Source organism: Coturnix japonica, chromosome 5, assembly GCF_001577835.2.
Source record: "Coturnix japonica isolate 7356 chromosome 5, Coturnix japonica 2.1, whole genome shotgun sequence".
Taxonomy (NCBI): domain Eukaryota; kingdom Metazoa; phylum Chordata; class Aves; order Galliformes; family Phasianidae; genus Coturnix; species Coturnix japonica.
Window position 1 is genome coordinate 15,134,370 of NC_029520.1, and position 20,066 is coordinate 15,154,435.

General features: G+C 35.9%; 2 long non-coding RNA genes across 7 annotated transcripts in view; one reads left to right on the forward strand and one right to left on the reverse strand.

Moving 5' to 3' along the window:
• The window catches only part of LOC107314642, a 95,970-nt gene that overhangs the window by 71,580 nt on the left and 4,324 nt on the right, over window positions 1-20,066 (forward strand). For 2 of the 5 annotated variants that reach the window (XR_001555544.2, XR_001555540.2), the window contains exons 7-10: window positions 1,240-1,348; window positions 5,064-6,563; window positions 6,976-7,055; window positions 18,011-18,064. This is a non-coding gene — a long non-coding RNA (uncharacterized LOC107314642). The remainder of the gene's footprint in view (window positions 1-1,239; window positions 1,349-5,063; window positions 6,564-6,975; window positions 7,056-18,010; window positions 18,065-20,066) is intronic. The other 3 variants (XR_001555542.2, XR_001555543.2, XR_001555541.2) reach the window with 3 other exon arrangements.
• The window catches only part of LOC107314643, a 51,383-nt gene continuing 32,533 nt past the window's right edge, over window positions 1,217-20,066 (reverse strand). The window contains exons 7-10 of one of the 2 annotated variants that reach the window (XR_004307383.1): window positions 11,138-11,214; window positions 4,340-4,408; window positions 2,248-2,395; window positions 1,217-1,300 (exon numbers count right to left, since the gene is read on the reverse strand). This is a non-coding gene — a long non-coding RNA (uncharacterized LOC107314643). Of the gene's footprint in view, window positions 1,301-1,406; window positions 2,396-4,339; window positions 4,409-11,137; window positions 11,215-20,066 lie in introns of those variants that run through there. The other variant, XR_004307384.1, reaches the window with a different exon arrangement.

The window sequence follows — 20,066 nt, forward strand, 5'->3', positions numbered from 1 at the left end:
TACACTACTACTATCATTTTGCCAAAATGACACACAGCATGACTGCAGAATTTGCTGTAATACAGTAATTGAGAAGAAAATTTGCCTTGCTGTATTACTGAGAAAGGTGAAGCATGTGTCCACAGATTTAATAGCGTATTAACTATTAATTGGTGTCACTTCTTAGCATTACTTCTGCACTCACAAATCCTACTAGAGAGTTAGACCTACAGTGAGTTATCTCTCATTGTTAAATAATGGATCTTGTGTCACAGATAACCAACAAAGATATTAAACCCTATTCCCAAAAACTGTTCAGTGTCTGTGTTTGACTTTCTATTTGGTGTGGGCAAGAGAGACAGGAGAAAAGAAAAAAATTGGTAACTAACTGTGCTGCATTTCCTTCAGAGTGGCAAAATACTTTGTGCTTACCTGCAATTAGTAATGTTGTACTCAATAGCCCCATCTTAGGTCTTTGTTAATGTAAACACCTCACACAGATAAAAGTGAGATAATATTTATGAGCATCATCACTTTGTGCAACCACTGAGATATATGCTTCTTTTTGGCCCACACAATCTCCTACCCACCCTCGTTTGCCAGTGTTTACATGTTCAAATAGGATTAGGACTCAGCTATCTATGTACAGGCAGAGCAGCACCATGTACAGCTGTATGAAGAATTCACTACCAGTAGCTTCTGATTATTGATGCCTTTTTTATGCATTCATGAATTATCTACAGGCAGATTCAAATCTAGTATTAGGCTGCAGATCTTTAAGACATACAGACCAGCAGTCAATAGAAATAGCAGCTAATGTACAGCAGAATGACCAGTCTAATTTATGATCAGGAATAATTCACCTTAAGGCCTAGTTGTGCTCCTTTTTTTCTTGGTGGCAAATTCACTTTGCTTACCTTCATTAACATCAAGACAGTAAGTATTGATAGTAAGTAGTTACACAGGAAATAAGTAAAATTTGAAAACAAAATCTCTGAGTTTATTAGTATTTTTATCATTAGCTTCAGAAGAGGGCTCAAATATTTCACTATCTCCAAGCAATAACAAACTAGAAAAAGTGTTTTGTCCCTTTTCAGATGAATTAATATTTATAAGCATATTCTTCTTTATGATCCATGCAGGATATGATTTCATTAACTTGTTTTGTTGATAACCTCATATGATCCAACAGGTCATTGTCTCCTGAAATTAACTTTTATGTCCTTCTGTATGATGGCTCTTTTCTGATTCCTTCTCCAGGAATTCCTTCAGCAAACCAGATGTGAGCTATAAGCCTAATCCGTGCAAGTCTGCTTAGAACCTTGGAACAACATTGAAAGTGGGTTGTTTTATTCAAGCATATATATGTGTGAGTATATATACGTGTGTGTGTGTGTGTATGCATATATATTTGCATATATATTTATATTATATATATATATATATAAATTCATCATCATTGCAGTCTTTGTATATATGTATATATATATATATATACAAATGCAGAACTCAACAGTGGCATAATTAAATACATGTACAAAATTAATAATTAGTCAAAATATAATAATACAGTTCCTGCCCCATAATAAGTCTTCTCCAAGCACCAGCTCCAGAGGCCCTCTTACAATTTTTTTAATATACAAAGACTGCAATGATGATGGATTTCAATGCAGGGTCCCATGAGCTGTCTGCCTATGAACTATATCACAGAAAGTGACAGATGAGTATATTCAAAGCACTGAGAATAAAATGTTGCCCTCTTTTACAGCTAAGATATCCTAGAATCTGATTTTCTTTTAAAATGTGTTTCTCAAAAGAGGACTCCATAGGAGGAGGAAATAAAAAAATCAAACAAGACATCATCATTCTCCAAACCAAAATTTCTACGTCTGAGAAGTGAATGAGTGAACAGATGTGATATGTGCAAAGAAAGCAGGGCATTTGTCTGGTAAGAATGAACAGCATTCCAATAGGATTGATTTCTTCTGCAGAATGTAGACATTGAGGCTTATACAGTAATGGAGTAACTAATATAATTGAAAACTAAAGGCAGACACCTTTCAGTCTGCCTTTCCTTCTGCCACTTATTTTGTATTACACGAATGAGATATTACTTTCATGTTTCCCTGAGATGTTGGTTCACTCGGGTAAAGTGAGCAGACTCCATTTCACTGAAAGTAATGTAGTCAGATTATCCAGAATTATTTCCAGTGGGCTGCATTTGTTGCATTCCTTCTGTTGTGAGAATATAAGTAAACAACTAAACACCTTTATTGAAAGCTGAGAATCTTCATAGTCATCACCTCTTCCTATTTCCTTGATTAGGCCAGCATTTTAGGTTTAGCCATGCTCAATTAACTCATCCAGGAATTGGTCCAGTCAGAAACAGTTGATTTAAGTGAGATAAACTGGGCATCTGTTTGGAAAAAAATGATTATCCAAAATATGCCTTTCATCATGAGAAAATGAACTGTGCTGTCTCCATATTTAAAAACATATGCTTCTAAATAGATTAACTTAATTTGAAAGTCTAAGAAATAGAAAACAGTAATCACAACATTGAAATTGAAACAAGGAGATACTAAGTCAAAATTAAGTAACCAGTGCGTTAACATTTTAATGTACTGGAACTTAAACTTGATACTGGCACCTTCATCAAACCGCTTGAATTAAAATGATTAAAACTAGCAATAAAATCAGCCACTGCAGCAGTGACTGAAATGTGAGGGGTGTCAATGCGTTTGCACTGGTGCTAACAAAAATACTGCTGTATTTAGTCTCTGATGTGCTTGAGAGATTTAATCAGATCAGACAATACTCTCAAGCTTGTTTCTATTACTAAAGATTATTCTTTTCTGAGAAAATAGGGATAGCATTAGAGACACAGATAGTAATTAAGAGGTTGTGTTTATGGCATTGGAGAATACATGGCAATAGATATCTGTTGCAGGTAATTAAACTGAAGTTGAGATCATCAGGTCCAACTATAGCCTAACCATAGTACCCTAACTCTAACAACCCTCTGCTAAATCATATCTCTGAGCACCACATCCAAATGGCTCTTAAACACTTCCAAGGATGGTGACTCGACCACCTCCCTGGGGAGCCTATTCCAGCATTTAACTACCCTTTCTGTAAAGAAGTGTTTCTTAACGTCCAGCATAAAGTTCAGTTTCCATTCTTTTTAATCTCTGTATTTGAAAACATTTTAGTTGCTCCAAAATTAACACTTTCTTTTTATTTCCTTGAAAGCTACTATAGATACAATGAGCACAATGACACTACATTATAGAGCAAATTCTCAGCAATGAAACATTTTTCAATGTAGTAAGCATCAGTAGGTGCAGATTTTCAACAGTGCCTACCATGCAGTGCTTGTAAAAATCTCCACCAGTGGAGAAGACTGTCAGTGACTGCTGAGACACACCACCCACTGCCAGTGCTCACATCCAGAATTTGGTCTCCATAAACATACAGCAAGCGTTGATGAATGTCAATGGGTGTGATTTTTCCTAATAGAGGAATTCACCTTTGCTTCATCAGCACTTCTGTGTCAGACACCATTTTACCAGGCTGCCCCTCTGCTGTCATCTGTCACAAGGCAACAACATGTAATGGAATGTAGGTTTGATCTCTACAGCCAACAACATCCACCTCTGACATTGTGGGCTAACATAATAAAATACGAGGCATTGCTTTTAGAGCAGCCCTTCTTCTTTGTAGGTTGATGTGATATTATCTAAAAAATCTACAGCTACCAGCACAACTAAAATTTGCATTCTTAAAGGAGCCTCAGTCCAGCCTCAACTATTTACACATACTTTAAAAGAATAGGCATATATGGGTGCAGAACATAGGTATTATGTTTCTATGTGTAGAACCTTAGTTACTGGTTTTCCTGTAGTTCGTCTTTCAACATAAAGGATGTTAAGGACTGACTACACGGTCCAAATGAGGATAATAATGGAAAGTCCTGTTGTACATTTAACTATTTGTATCATTTAAAAATATCTGTTGTCAGATATAAAAGGGCATTTTATATATTTTCTCAGGATGGTCAAATCACTATTTATATCATAAAATATCATATCATCATGTTTTAATATACCTATTAAAAATGACTGACTCACACACTAATCATAATTCTCATTTGCAAATAATAAAGGAAAATTTGCCAATCATCTGCAGTAAAATTTGAACAGTTCTGTTAATTCTAGTAGCACAGATGCAGCATGTGCCAATTTAGCAAATCCATAAAGCCAAAAAGCTTCTAGAATCAATCCAGTTTGTTCTGAAGTCACAGAAATGTTGGCTTTAGATGTAGTAGTAATAATGTACAGCTTAGAAAATGGGAACTAACCAATCTATCTGGAAAGCAGACGTGCAGAATCGTTTTTTATGCTCCTCATGAAATCCAGATTCAGAAGAGCTACAAGAAAAAAAATAAATTAAAAAGAAAGGATGTAATAATAGACTTACAGTAAACCAAATAAAGTCATTTTAAAATGACTAAAGAGCAATCGCAAACGAAAAATGCCTTTGGGTATACCATCTGTTTATCCATTCCATATTATACCTTTTCATCACAATTACCTAAAGTAGTATATTTGTATTTCTGTAATGTATGGAATTCATTACATAGTTTTGCAATGAAATTATCACACTGTGGCTGGGACATCTGCACCCTGTCATATATCATTCTATTCATTTCTAGTTAATTTAATCCTAATATCTGCCTACATGACAAGACAGATGTTCTGCTATACTGTATCTTCCATAGTTTTCTGCCTTGAAGAAACTTTAAGTCACTGAAAGAAATGTCATCTTTCAAACAGACATCTTACAGGTTTGGGAAGTATGCATTTGCAGATGTGTTTGTATGTGTTTGTGTTTATAAGCCATATTCATTTTATAAGAAGAGTGTTTTACAAAACAAAAGTCTTTTACAGCATTTTGAAAATTTAAACATATTTCATTTCAGACATGTGTCTTTCTTTTCAGAGTGGGCTTTATTAATATTTTGCCATACTTACTTATTAATTTATTTCTGTTGAATTAACTTCTAAATCTCTTGCCTTGAACAGGACAGATCTTTTTCACTACTGCTAATTGGAAGTCATGGGCCAGTTCTTCTCTTCGCCTTCTCGATCTCAACTCTCAAAAATCAAATGATACTCAGTATTTACGGCTAAGAATACTGTCAGAGACAAAACACCTTACATTCTATATGTTTTACAGTTGTTTGAATTGAATTCGTATGAATTTCTGCTGTTGGTCACTTAGTTATAGATGTAAAATAAACTTGTAGTACATCTACGTAGGAAAAGTATTGACCACATTGTGAAGTACTTGCTTCAAACCACTCTTGCCATAGTGATCAAGTAGAGCTTTCAAGGCTGTCAAAGAGCTTGATTCTGCTTTCCCTGTACAGCACAGATTGCAGACTATGTTTACAGAAGGACTTTAGACTTTGATACCTACTCACCAGTCAGCTCCCCATTCACCATTCCATGGACACAGTAAATTCCTTCAGGTACCAAAGCAACTAACAGCAGAGCATTGCTTAGAATTATTCTTAGTTTTCCTCATTTTGATGTAACTGAAGTTATGTTTGTGACTTTATGGTTTAAGGATTTACAACTGCCAGGCAAATCCCTTTTCCAGCTACACTTCCATAAACAATACTGGAATTGAGTATCTGCATTTTCAAGCACACAGTGTTTCTGTGATAAACAAAAAGTATTTTACTTGTGTGCCCTGCAAAACATAGACAACTCTTCAGACCACTATCATAGTAAATAGTGCTGTCATTGTGGAAGCAGGAGTGATGTTTTTAGCATTTAACAGAAGACAAAGTAGAACTCAAAGCCATTACACTGCTGTAAGGGAAACAGTTGACCACAGCCTGAATCTCTAATTAACCATCTGAGGCAAGTGATGAGTCAGCTGTGGGAGCACAGGTGAATGTAATTCAGCTGTGCTACTGGAAGGAGTGGAGCTTGACTCCACCTCTCCCGGATCCCATTTAAGGGCTGACCACCACTAAGGTAGTATCTTTTTCTGGAGACTGTTCTTTGGTGGAGTTCTTTGGTGAGCCTCAACATCAGCAAGTACCCTTTCTTGACTGAAGGCCTCGGAGTTGGTGAGTCCTTTTCCTTAGATACCCTCTGGCTATCTATTCCAGCTATATTTGTATTATTCCAACTGTACATTATACTTGTATTATTTCAACTGTACAACACTATACTTGTATTATTTCCACTGTACAACTGCTCAGTGCAATTCAACATAGTTCATTGAGTAAGACTAGAACACCAGGTCTTTAATCAGTATAGTATTCTGGCTTCTTAGACTGTTCTCCCATTAAACTATTAACTGTAAGTAAGCATTTGTAGTGAAAATGATAAGTCACAGACTAAGTTGGTGACTGAATGTCTGGTGGGAAGACAGGGCCAACCCAGGGGAGCACAGATGTATGCAATGCAACTGAGAGAATGGAAGGGGTAGAGCCAGGATCCATCCCTTTCCAAACCTCGTTTAAGGGTTGGCAACGAGGATTCCAGCTTAATGGAGATCTTCTGAAGGTAAGCAGTTTTTCTTCCTTTGTTTCTGTGTCTATGGCTGCTGTATTTGGGCTTGTTCTCATTTGTTGTAGCCTAGGATTGTGCTACCCTGCATGACTTTCTTTCACATTACAGAATTGCAGCTATCATTTGATGGCATTTTATTACCTTGTGAACAACATGCGCTAAAAGTATACAGAGGGCATCCAGATAACACACCAAAGTCAGTTCATATTTATTTTTAAGTATCCAAAAAGGACAAAAGATTTTCAAATTGTTTCTCTGGTGTAGAGAGTGAAATAGTTCAGTTAACTTGTAAGCAGCTTGAGCATTAAAATGACTCTGGGAAAGAGTTCTGAAATTGCTTCCAGCCCTTTTGTTTGTTTGTTTGTTGTTTTTTAATAATTATTTACTTGTGCTTTTGCACTTTTAGGTTATAATATTCCTGTTTTTAAAAATTTCTTTTGAGTTGTTTCCAACTGAAACTAGAAACAGTCTGAAGAGAGATATCAGGTCAGCAACCATCTAATGTTTGTTGCTATCTCTTTACATTTTCAATTGAAACATTAGCATCCATGTGCTCTATAAATCTGAAGAAACTGCTCCTCATCTCGGGTCCCCCAGCTTCAAAATCAAAATTCATTGCTTACTATATGCTTTTGTGCTGCTGTAATGTCATTTCCAAAGTTTTATGTAAAAACTTTTTACTCTCTTATGTGTGTTTACAGACATATATACAGAAATAAGCTGACAGTGTGTTTCATATCTGTATCAGTGGAAAGAGCCAACACCTCTGCTGGACTGGTCATTAATTATCATTAGCTTCTCTGCAAGTAATACGGCATATGATATGACATAATAACAACAGTTATTAGTTGTGTCTATTTCCATGTGCTGAGGGAAAATAGACTTAAGTCTGGTGTATTCTAGGAAACACATGAAGTACTGACTGTGGAAAAAGACCTTCAGCTTTTCAGTAGTAACCACTACCAGTCAGGTGGCAATAATACAGCTTCAGTAACTGCTTTAGTGAAATGTCGCTGTCACCAAAAATCTCAACAGCCAATGACAAGTTAAAACAGCAGCCTTTTCCACACTAAAAAATAAAGTATGTTAGAATGACTATCAGGAATTAAGCCAAATTCTAGCACAGAATTCTTAATACATCTGAGAGGTTTTAGATTTCTAATATGTACTGTGTTAAGGTTGGCAGCAAGCTTAGCTCCCTTGTGATATGAAACAGTAGCACAAGCCCTGGGACATTTTTGGTTTGTAGGATTATTTGTCTAGTTAAATATGTTTAGATAGGGTGTGTTGTTTTTTTTTTTTCTTAAGAAATAAAATATTAAGAAATAATAATAATCTAAAACTGGTAAAGGAATGAGCATTTGTATCTAAGGCTGGTTCTCAAGATTCCCAGAATAGATCCTTGGGGACAGTTGGTCTGCTTCCTGACAGAATGTAACAAGGTTGTTCAATTAGAAACATATGTACTTGAATGAAAAGTGAGATATAACTGGAGTGAACAAAGAGATGGTCAAATCAAGACATCAAGTGGGTTATTAAATTACTGAGACAGTGAATTTACAAAAAGGTTAAGACAAAATAGGTAACACTGAAGTGCATGCAGAAAAACCTCAGAAAAATAAGCATTCAAGTTTCTTAGCAAGGATGGATTAATACAAATACTGAATTGAAATAAAGATTTTCTTTTTCTTCCACTATTTTAAGAATCTGTAAGTATTATATAAAGTATAGGTGGTTTGTATTTATCTTGCTGTTCTCCTTGTGGTCTGGTTGTTGAGCAGCTGTCTCCTGAACCAGAGCCTCTATAAGATATATTAAAGAACTGTGCAGTCAGTGATATTTGTCAGTTATCCTTATTCAAACTACTTCTTAGTAATGGTGCAGGCTTTGGGCTTCAGTGCTGTCTGTGGTAACAGTATCTTGACAGTCAATGTTTTTAACAGTTAATCAACTCTTCGAAGTTACGGTGAGACACAAAGATTCTTTATAATTCAATAGAAAGAACTCAGAGTTGAATGATCATGTATTTTCTACCTTTTTCTTTGTTCTGCTGTTAGAAAGGCTATGAATAATACTTGCCATTGCAATTTGATATATATATATATTTTTTTTCCTAATGAAAAGAAAGGGAGTAGCAATGCTGTTTTCCAGAATTGGCAAAAGGCCCCCCCCCTTTTTTTCTTTTTTACAGTAGTTTTTAAATAGTGTTATGCATTTTATTTTGTTCCTTTAGGATGTGTGATTGCTTATAGCTTACGTTGTACACATGTTGCCTGAAAAAGTAAAATTGAAATCAAACTTCCAGAATTCAGCTCTTTAGCCTCATATCAACTTGATTTGACATCTCAGAAATTTCACGGTTGTGCTCACATTGTCTAATGGTTGTATTCTTATATTGTTTGAGATCCTTAGAATCAAGCTATCAAGGCACAGAATTGCAGTTATAGGCTTGCCAGATCAGACAAATACCCAGAATTGCACATCTTCCACCTATGTGCAACTTGTTATGATTACGAAGTCAACAAAAAAAAAACTGTCAGTTTTGGACATTGTATCACCAGGCCATTATTCATCTTTTTCTCAAAAGAAGAGAGAGTGAGGGTTGTAGCTTAGAATTAGGTCTTGTCAGGCCTTACTTAAGTATGTTATAACAGCATATAATTATAAACTTTATTGGACAATAAACAGATTTTTAAAGCCTTTTGAAGCTGAAGAAGAGCTTGATTGGTCAGCTCTCTTACTGTAGAAGCTGGCAGCTCCAGGGAGCATTGAGATATAGGTGACTCTCTATGTTTTAATGATAGCCTCTTGTTCTGAGAATGACATGAGTTACTCATTTGTACCCTAGGTACTGTCCAGTATCTCCCACATAATTCTGTACACAAAAACTTTTTCAAATGCTTGCCTTCAGCAATTTCAGTCAAGTGGATACATCAGTGTTTCTCAGGTACTATTTTCCGTAGAACAAGAATGCCAAAATTGGCTAAGGATGCACCTTGAGAACTGTGTGTGTGTAAAAGATGAAACTACTTGTCACTGTTGAGTTCTGTAAGGCTGGTAAACTTCTGGACACTGTGGTTCAAGAATGTGATTAAAATAACAAAAAATTTAAAACTTTATAAACCAGGCAGAAAAAGCTTCTTCTCAGTTAAGCTTATCAGGAATACTTAGGTTTACTGCAGATGGGAACCAAGTAGAGCAATTGTGTGAAGTCCTAGCCTTTAAATAGTTACATGCTATATTTGATCTAGGATTTAACTATCTGGGGGGGTTGTTGTACAATAAGTTGCAGATGATGTATGTCACACTGAATACTCTATACTAATTCTTTGCAGAAATCCTTAGCTTTTAGTCTTTATTACTTTTATTTGTTTTTTATTAGTTTTTTTTATTACCTTTATTTTAGACACATTCAAAATAATAACCCATGTAATTAGAAGTTATTTTAGATATTAAATGTGCAGAACTGGACCCTTTATCCTGACTCAATGAAAGCTTCATTTACTACCTTTCCAGCTCATTTTAGCTCCTTTCACATTTTGTACGCTTAGCTGATTGACTAGACAATCTTTAGTCACTTATGTCCTGCAGGTCTCTGTGGTAGTGAGTAGCACTAAAAAGTTGATGTTTCCATTCTGGAAACATGCAGGGATTTTTTTCCCCATTTGATTTTTAATATTATTTTTAATATTTAAGTCATTAGGGAACTCTGAAGGCATCAATTTGTTGCTTCAATAGCACGAGGTAGTTGCTAAATTTATTTGGTTTATACATGGTGATTAAGGGAGAATGATTCTTTTTTTTCCTGCCCTTTGAGGGAGCTTATGGTGTTATGGGCGATATGTCAGCAATAATTAAGAAATATCCTGGTACAAATCCCAAAAGATACATATTTTTACAAATAATTCCCCATGGAAAAACTTTTAAAATGATGCACTTGTTCTGTAAAATGCTTCAAGCCTTCTCTAAATAGATTATATTGCTGGGTTATTTAAGAGTGCGTGACTTGAGGTGCACATTTTGCTTGTAACTCATAAAACCACAGCACAGTTAATCAAGGGGAAAAGCAGAAATAATGTTCAGTGAGCTCCTATGTCTCACAAAGGATTTATCATTCAGCCAATAACAGCTTCTTGTTTCATTCAATTGTAATATGAAGAAGGCAAGAGTTTCTTCAGCCAAGACCAGAAATGCCTTTTGTTGCCTTTGCATTCTTTCTTTTAATGCAACTTTTCCTTGTAGGCTTTCTCACCCAATCTGGAATCCATGGATTGAATTTCTTTGCCTCTTTTGAGGGTAGTCTTTTAGTATAGTGTATTTCACTTACTGCCCAGTGTCATAAGCCTTCTGGTGTGTGTTTTACAGTTCAGTTTTCCTAGCAACTGCATAGAATGTTCACAGCACTTGATATCTACTTGATAGTAGGGTATCAACTACAGATGCACTCCTTATAACAATAACCTGCTAAATAAAAGATGCCTTCATCTTTTTCTGTATTAATCTTTGCTTAATTTCAAAAAACTGAACACCAGAATTTAAGAACATTGATCCATATTGAAACAACTTACCTTGTTCCATCTTATGCTTTTTAGCCAGTGACAGGAGAAGGAGGAAGGTAGGGCAAATAAAGCATCTATAAATTCTTCTGAAACAAGAATAGGGGGGACAAAAAAAAGAGAGAGAGAGAGAATAAAGGCTGTAATAGGAATGTATAGGGTTTTTTTTGTATGTTTGTTTTTTGTCTTTTTTTCAAATTTATTAATTGAACCTTTCTTTTAATGCCTACCACCCACTGGTTCTAAACAACCATAATATTTCAGCTGTATATATGAACTCAAATTTTTAGATACAAAGTTCATTCAAGAACTAAACTTATTATCCTTCAGGCAATGGAGATCAGGGCGCATAATGGAGTATTCACATCAAATATCTTGAGAGGTATCTTTGACGCACCACATTTGGGTGCTATTTTCAGGTCCATCATAGAATTGTACAAAACACTGTGTGTAGTTAGGAGCTAGGAGATACAAAATAAAAGTACAGTCAACTTTGTCATTACATGCCATATTTTTCTGATTAATATTTGACTGTCCATGAACAGCAAGAGCTCAAACAGCTGAGTATGTCCAGTAGACAAGAATTGCCTTTGCCCTTTACCTCATCAAAACTAATAATTAAAAATCTCTTGTCCTCAAGAGTTTTTTTTTCCTACTATTTGAAAATAGCTAAATATGAAGTCTAGAACATTGGTATCACTGGAAAGTGACTGTAAAATGTTAGAGACTGTATACACCAATCGCTTCATATAGACATACAAACAATTGAGCAGCATTTCAGTCCTCTTGAAGATGAGACAGAAGAGACTTCTCAGAAAGCAGATGGTGGTTTTCTTATTTAGAGGAATTAAGTCTCCTACAGGAAGGAACTCTTCCTGTAGAAAATAGGTCTTTTCATTTTTGCACAATGTTAAGAGAGAAACATTTCCTTCAGAGAGACAGAAGCAGCAGTAGAGTCCTGACATCTACATCCCTTGTTTTATTGACATCTGTATCTGTAATCCACTTCTGATCTATCGCTGAGATTGCAAATCCTTCCTCATATGCTCAACAGAGGGTAAACTACAGAAGACAGTGCATTCAAGTCAAGCAGGATAAGAAAATCACATCTCAGATTCCCTGTACCTTGCTTATATGTGCTTTATCTTCCTCATAATGCATCTTTTCTGGTTTTATTTTCAGAGGCTTCCTTTAATTTGAACAAGTATCTATGTAGTAATGTCCATCCTCCTGTACAGGTACAGATTCTCTTATCCTGCTAAGAAACCCCTTTAGAATGCCAAAGCAAAGCTGCATGAACTCTTCAGAAGATCAGGGATTCAAGCATCTGGCTAAAGCTTCTCTAATCTGTCAATCTTCCCACCATCTTCCATTCTCAATTCCAAACAGTGAAATTATGATCCAGTAACTTAAACCAAGCTGCTGGTTTAGAGAATTAAACTGGAATTTTAGTCTGTGCTACTTGCTTAGCATAGGTATAACTTAGATGCATAGTTATGATTAGTACTTAGAAGCATATAGCAATCAGAAAGGGACATCAAGTAGAGGAGAACATGCAGCGTGCTGAAATATGATGTGATATGTCAGCAGTTGCCTTCTGTATCTTGCATGAAAATTGACCCCCTTCCTAGATCCAGTAGCAAAGATGGTGCAGGAAATGCGATGGCAGAAATTGGATTACTGCACTTCCTTTAAATAAAATCTTACATTAAAACAAAGCAAACAAAAATAAAATTGTAACAGTGTATCTCCTATAAAGAATGAAAAGTCTGTTTTTAAAATTAAGGAAGCAACGCTAAGATTTGGAAAGATTACAGCATTACAGTGGTGTTCTGAATCTTCACCTGGAGTCTTGTGTCTTTTTTTCCTCTCAAATCTAGGTTGTGTTGCTGGATGTTTTTTTGGTTTTTTTTTTCTTCAGTTCATGAAGAAATGGAGACATGAAAATGGCATTTTTAGCCAGTAACTCATGCATTTAGATTTCTGGGTCTAGGTTTTGGAAAAAATGCACCTAGTTGTTTTCTTATTACAATACTGCTGGTTTTGTTCACTGGGCCATGTTTTTCTTGGAATGTGGTAATGTGGAATGTTTTAAATTATGGGCTTTACTTTTTACTATCCAATGTCTACTAAATAAGTCCATCATCTAATTCTAAATTGGTGAAGCAGCAAACTTATGCTGTAGCCAGCAATACATATATTTTCACTCCAGAGAAAAGTCCTTCTGTTCTAAATTTACTGAAGAGAGTTTCGCAGACAAAAGAAAGGCTCTTTGCCAAACCTAGCTTAGCTTCTTTATAATAACACTTTATGTCTCTTCAAATATCCTAACAAAATACTGTAAACTGCTGAGAAGTTTCCTTCAAGGCTATAATCAATAATAGCAGTTGCTAAGCTTCAGCTGACATAACATCAGAATCTTTTGCATACAAGTGCTTAAAATGAAACAATGGAACAAATGAAGGCATTAGATTGGATGTAAATATTAATCAAAGTCATATTTTGCACTCTAACTATAAACAGTTTCTGAAATATGAACCATGCATTATATTAAAAAGATACAGGATGTAATTGTTGCTACTGCGACCCACCACAACAATCACTATTGTCTACTGAATACACATGCTGCTTGGAATAAGTACTGGTAACTGGTGGGTGCATTGAAAATGTAGAGAGATTCTCAAGGAGTCTGGATTAGGGAGTTAGTTTGAATAAGAAATGTAGAATTGGACTTATAATCTGATATTTATTTGAAGCTCTGGAAGGTTACCCATCTGATCCCTTCACTTAAATTTTGTACTGTTGTTCTTGTGATTGAGTCACTGGGCCGGATTCAGTTCCCCAGTCTGATACAAACTTAATCTGCTGGAAAATTCTAGTCCTAAAATTCAAGCAAATACCTAGTCTTTTGCTGTTCCCTTTTGTCTTACTGTCTGCTTAGGTTCTATCTGAGTAGGAATGTCTCATAGTATATGTACAAAGAGTGTATAGAATTACATAGATCCTCATCTCAACAAGATCTCTGGATACTGCTGTGAGTGCTTAATTTTCCCATCTTTTCAGGAATTTAAAAAAATTCACCCTTATCTGTATGCCCGTTATTATTTAAGAATGTTGGAGTTCAAAGCTTAAAATTGTCTTCCCAGAAAGAAAATGATATTTTGATGTTCCTGTGTCTGTCTTCTTAAAAAGACATCTAGGACACCCATTTTATCTAATATAAACTGAAACAATGAAGTTAAACTCTTCCCAGGTTCACTTTCCAAATCCACTCACTCAGCATGACTCTCTCCTTGTCAAGAAAGAATACCAGGCACTCCAGCACTTGGAATTACTATGGATATCTCAGAACCACAAACTCAGATCACTTTCAGCTTGATTTGAATGCTCTTTGACTGACACCGATAGTGGTTTTAAAGAGGATATGCAAAGTAAGAACGAGAACTGCATCATTTTAGTAACAGTCCATTTGAAGAAACCACCCGATAATTACATCATATCTGTTAATGATCCCACCCCCCTTGTATTTTATAAGCTACTAGTTCAAGAGGGTCTTCAGTTCAGTGAAGAAAATGGAAATCATGGAGGGCTTCTAGCAGTTTCTACCTGTAGTGTGGGTTTTGAACAGGTGAACATGAAGATCAAGGTTGTGGGCAAATACTTAATTTTCATCTAGAGCTGTGGAGTTTTATTTTATAGCACAATATAGAGTAAAGGGAAACTTGTACTTCTCAAAATTCCATATGAAAAAAAAAAAATCACAACAAGAGAAATTGGCATGCAATAATTTCTCAGTAGAATTTTTTTATTCTCCAAGCCCTTCTGTGAAAAGCTAGGCACCTCTCCCCTGTTCCCTACTTCCAGCTATTGTATTTGCAGATCTGGAAAGACTTAGATTTAAGGTTTTGGATGGGTTTTAACATACAATAAGACCCCAGTCAGTAATAACAGAAGCCTGATGGTTTATGACTTCTGTGACTAACACCAGTCTACTGGGTCTATCAATAGGTTTAGTGTTACCTTGAACTGCTCTTGCACTGACTTTGTACTGCGAAGACTTATAGTCACTGCGAGGGCTGATATATGAAACTTGGAAAATCAAACAAGCAGGTATGATAGTACTACTATTCTGTTCTTCCTCATGTTTATATTTCACCTTCTAGTCATCTTGTATAATAAAGAACAGCTGCAGAACAGGCAAGACCCATAAAAAAAATAAGAAACAACAAAATGTCAAATTTTGATAGTATTAACTACCACTTTAATGCACACGTGCTGAGGACTGTGCCAAACTATTCACTTGTGTGAATATTTGCTCTTCCAAAAGCCTAGGAAAAAAAAAGTGAGTCAGTTACAATTCACCCATATTAGCTACTCTTCACTTTTAGGGATCATAGTTTCCAGCCCACTCACCAGAATGCTACTAAGTGAAGAAAATACTACTATCAGTTTTCATTTCAGTTTAGGGCAAGTGCTTTTCTTTCCACAAAATGAGTTCTTAATTTCCCTTAATAAGCCTATTCCCAGAAGGGCACTGGAACAGAAGTTTTCATTTGGTACTATATCCTTTCCTTGGACCTCTGTTCAGGTATCCATACTGCTGTCAGAAAGTGGAATATCATTTGTAAATATAAGAGGAAGAATTTTTAAAGAACAATGTGAAACTAAGGCATGCACTCTGACTCAGAACTCCCACTCACATTATTTTTTGCTTAATCAAAAAACTGTCTCTCTTGGACTCTCTGGAATTCCTTTAAAGTAGTGATGTCTGTTTTTCTTGATTGATTTTTAAATGAGCAATTCTTGTGTTCATTTTCTATGATAGCACTAGAACGGTGTTGAAAAGTATCTAAACCACATGGAAAACTCAGTTACAATAGCAGTTATTTCAATTCATCAAATTACATAAAAGATTTTTTAAATTATTTTATTTATTTATTTATACTTCACATTAAGAAATATACTAAGTGCATACCCTGTTCCCTACGGTTTTAGGGTATTTTGTCAGGGATGCTACAAATCCCAGTTTTTCGCTTTAGTAACTACTTCTGCAGAACTGAGTGGAATCCTTTTATTGATAGATGAGGAAACAGTTCCTTCAATGCCTTTCTAACAGTGTACTACAGTTTAAGTATCTAACTTAACTTCAATTGAAATATGGCAGTCAGGAACTCCTAACTGAGGGACAGGAATGAAGGCATGACCTTTCCTCATTGATTAACTTTCATGATTTGGACAGCATCCTCCATATTCTCCTCCAGCAAGTGGTCAGTCTTTATGAATACTACTCCTTGGTACTTAGCTCTAATCTTGTAGTGCATGGAGAATTTGAATTCTAAAGATGATGTGAACCCTCACAGCTGGCAAAGCACTTGGGGAGGGGGGGGGAAGTTACAACGTAAAGAGAAGTTATAATTCTAAATTAAATTTGTTGTTCTCTCTATAAGTACCTTATGCAATATACTTATTTTTAGTTATGTCAGTTACCATTTATAACTGTACATGCCTTGAAGCAGAGTAATGAGGTCCCAAATATTTTTCAACATAGTGTTTTGTACTAAATACTGAACAAGCCAACAAAGAAACAGCTCTCACTTTAACAAGCTTACCATGTATGTGTTGCAAGGAAAGCGATGAGAAGCTTGTCCTACAAGGAGGGAAAAGAAGGCATATAGCTCCTCTCTGTTTGCCAGAGTTGTGCTGCTAAGGCAGTGTATTATTACAGAAATATTTAAAATAATGTATTATTTCTAAGTAGGAATGCAGCTGATGTTTTATGTGTTCTTTTCAAAGATTGCAGTAGCAAAAATTCTCAAACATTAAACATGCACTTAGCTTTTTATACTGTGATTTCAAAATTAGGTTTGAGGCCCAAGGTATCTTCATTAATTAAATGTATCAGTTTAATGAGTGAATGCAAGTGTGTACAAAACCTAATTGCTGGACAGTCTGTGTATTGTACCTAAGTGTTTTAAAAAAAAATAAAAATGGGGTGAGGGTAGCAATGTTTTACTTTTATTCTTATAAGGCAGATGAAACAAATGAAAGGAGGTTGTGTCAAAATGTATTCACCATTTCTGTTGTGGTCTAAGGAACTATGATTTTTAAAGGTCTTGGTGGGCTGTGGTATAGATTTATTTCTACAAGAACTGGGGTCCAAAAATCAAAGGCTCAAATTTGAAAAAGCAAAAGAGGGTCTTAAGACGCTATAAAACTGTGTATCTTTAAAGAATCATTTGGGCACCTAACCAGCTCTCAGCAGGGATGATCTTCTACCTTACCTCCCAGGTGCCTTTCTAAACTCTTGCAGAAGAAAGTAGTTGAGTAATTGTGAAGTCCAACTAGCGAGCATGAAGGAGATTCTGAGCTACTCTCTCACAGTGGTACTGTTAGAGAGGTGGGATTTTTGTTACTTGGAGCCTTGGAGCCATCTCTTTCATTTACTGCAATGACAACTTTTAGTTTTTTAAGATAGTAAAAGATTCTCAAGCCTCTGAATGCAGAATATAGGCTTCATCCTGTGCCATCCATTTGGTTTCCCGCTATAGTAGCATGAGTATTTCTCACAGGGCTTATGTCACATTGGAGGTACTGGAGCAGGTCCAGAGCAGGGCAGCAAGGCTTGTGAAGGGCTTGGAAAATCAGCCCTACAAGGAGAGGCTGAGGGAGCTGGGGCTGTTTAGTTTGGGAAAAGGAGGCTGAGGGGAGACCTTATTGCTCTCTTCCAGTATCTGAAAGGTGCTTACAGTGAGAGTGGGGCGGGTCTCTTTTCACTGGTAATAGGACAAGAGTAGACATCCTCAAGTTACACTGAGGTAAGTTTATTCTTCTTTTTTCCCAATTGTTTTCTTTTCTCTCATACCTTCTACCTCAATTTCATTTCAGCTCTGACCCCCATGGAAGCAACTACAAAGAAATTACGCTAAGAATTCTGTAAAGGTATGAAGTCTTTCCTTGTTTGTCAACCTTTTCACTACACTTTTCTATACTCCTAGCAGCGTTTTTGTGACAGGAAACAAGCAGCATAAAGCACAGCATTCTGTGAGAAGGCCATACTTAAATCAGTGGAGCTCACTGTGAAGAGTTAGCCCAGGCTTCCACTCCCCCTGCTAACTGTCAGATAGCTTATTGTGAAAGCTAGTAGTTTAGTTATTATTTTTAGTATCAAAGATCTTTTCCTGGCAAGTTCACAGTTAAAGTCAATCTTATGGCCATGCTACCAAACATAATAAAATACAGGGCTTAATAATGGAAAACCTGACACCACCTAAAATATATAACTGAGCAGGAGTGATTCTATAATTATTTTTTTTTAAGCCTACAGAAACCAAGCAACGTTAATTATTAATCAAAAGCAAAGCACCCATTTTAAGCATTTTTTCAGGGAGATGTGCTCATTTAATCTCTTGCTACCATGTATTACTTTATATCAGTTACTGTCATTCAAAGCCAGCAATACTTACACAACTGCAAGGACAGTGCTCAGAGATAACACCCCAACACTTGACACAAGCACTAACAAAAACACTGAACTAATCAGCAGTGCAATCTTGTCATCTTCCTATTACTGCCTTTTCCTTTTTGCCCACCCAAACACTCCATACTGCCATAACTTACAGTGTTTTATATTGTACCACTAGCAGTTCAGAAAAGAAGGATCCCTGTCAGTACTATGGGGTTTAATTCCTGCAGGAAAGAATACCTAAGGAATACATAATGCGACAGAAGCCCACAGTCTGTTTCAAACCCATGGATACCAAGGAAATTACTAAAGGTCATTTGTTCCACAGTGTTCTTATTTCATAGTCTTTGTTGAGGAACACGAGAAGGAGTCATCTTCTTGTGTTCCTTGCTAACCTCTTACCTAGGATAGGTGGGAGAAATCACTTTGATAATTGACTGCTTAGTCCTGAAGAAATATCAGGAAAGGTGAGGTGAAAAAAGACCACAAATGGAATGAGAAACGTAGTTAATAAAAACTAACACACATTTTAAAGTGACATGCTGTCAAACAAAGGTTTTAAAATGCAGACTAAAATGTTCTTATTATGATCTTGGTCAGTGATCTGGAATGTAAGGTTTCTGTTCACACTATGATCTCAAGGTTGCTGTGAATTAATTGTGTGCTTCCTTCAGTCTTCATTACAGTCTTTGACACAAGAATGAGTTTTCACAGAAGTGAATGCCAGGATGTTCTGATTCTCATTGAATATTCTCATTAATCCATTCTTAGGACAAAGATAATGATAAAGAATAAGCACAGATATTAATTATTTTATTTCTTATGGCAATCCTGGGGATGTAATGAGAATGAAATGATTGCCTCTTTTTAATTCTAAAGTAAGGGTTTTTAAGGATAGAAAAATATTCAAAATTAATTTATTCTTGTAATTAAACTGTGATAAGACCAGGAGCTTAAAACACATCACATTAATTCATTCTCAATGCCAGTTAAAGCACCCAAACCTGTACGTGTCAATTAGAGTAATAGGGAGAATACAGGGCAGTGCAGAGTAGAGCATCACAACTTTTTCAAACAATAAAAACTGAAAATAAATTACTATTTATTTATAGTATTATATACTTACAGTAACTAATAATTACTGAAAATAAACAATTGTAATTCGACACCATGTGTGTGAGTGCGTGAGAGTTTGACTCTATGTATGACACTATGTGAGTGAGTGCGTGGAAAATCTGACACTATGTGTGTGAGTGCGTGAAAGTTCGACACTATGTGTGTGAGTGCGTGAAAGTTCGACACTATGTGTGTGAGTGCGTGGAAAAATGCGACACTATGTGTGTGAGTGTGTGGAAATTAATTAGCCATCAGCTGTGTATGTATGTTCGACACTATGTGTGTGAGTGCGTGGAAAATCTGACACTATGTGTGTGAGTGCGTGGAAATTAATTAGTCATCAGCTGTGTATGTATATTCGAC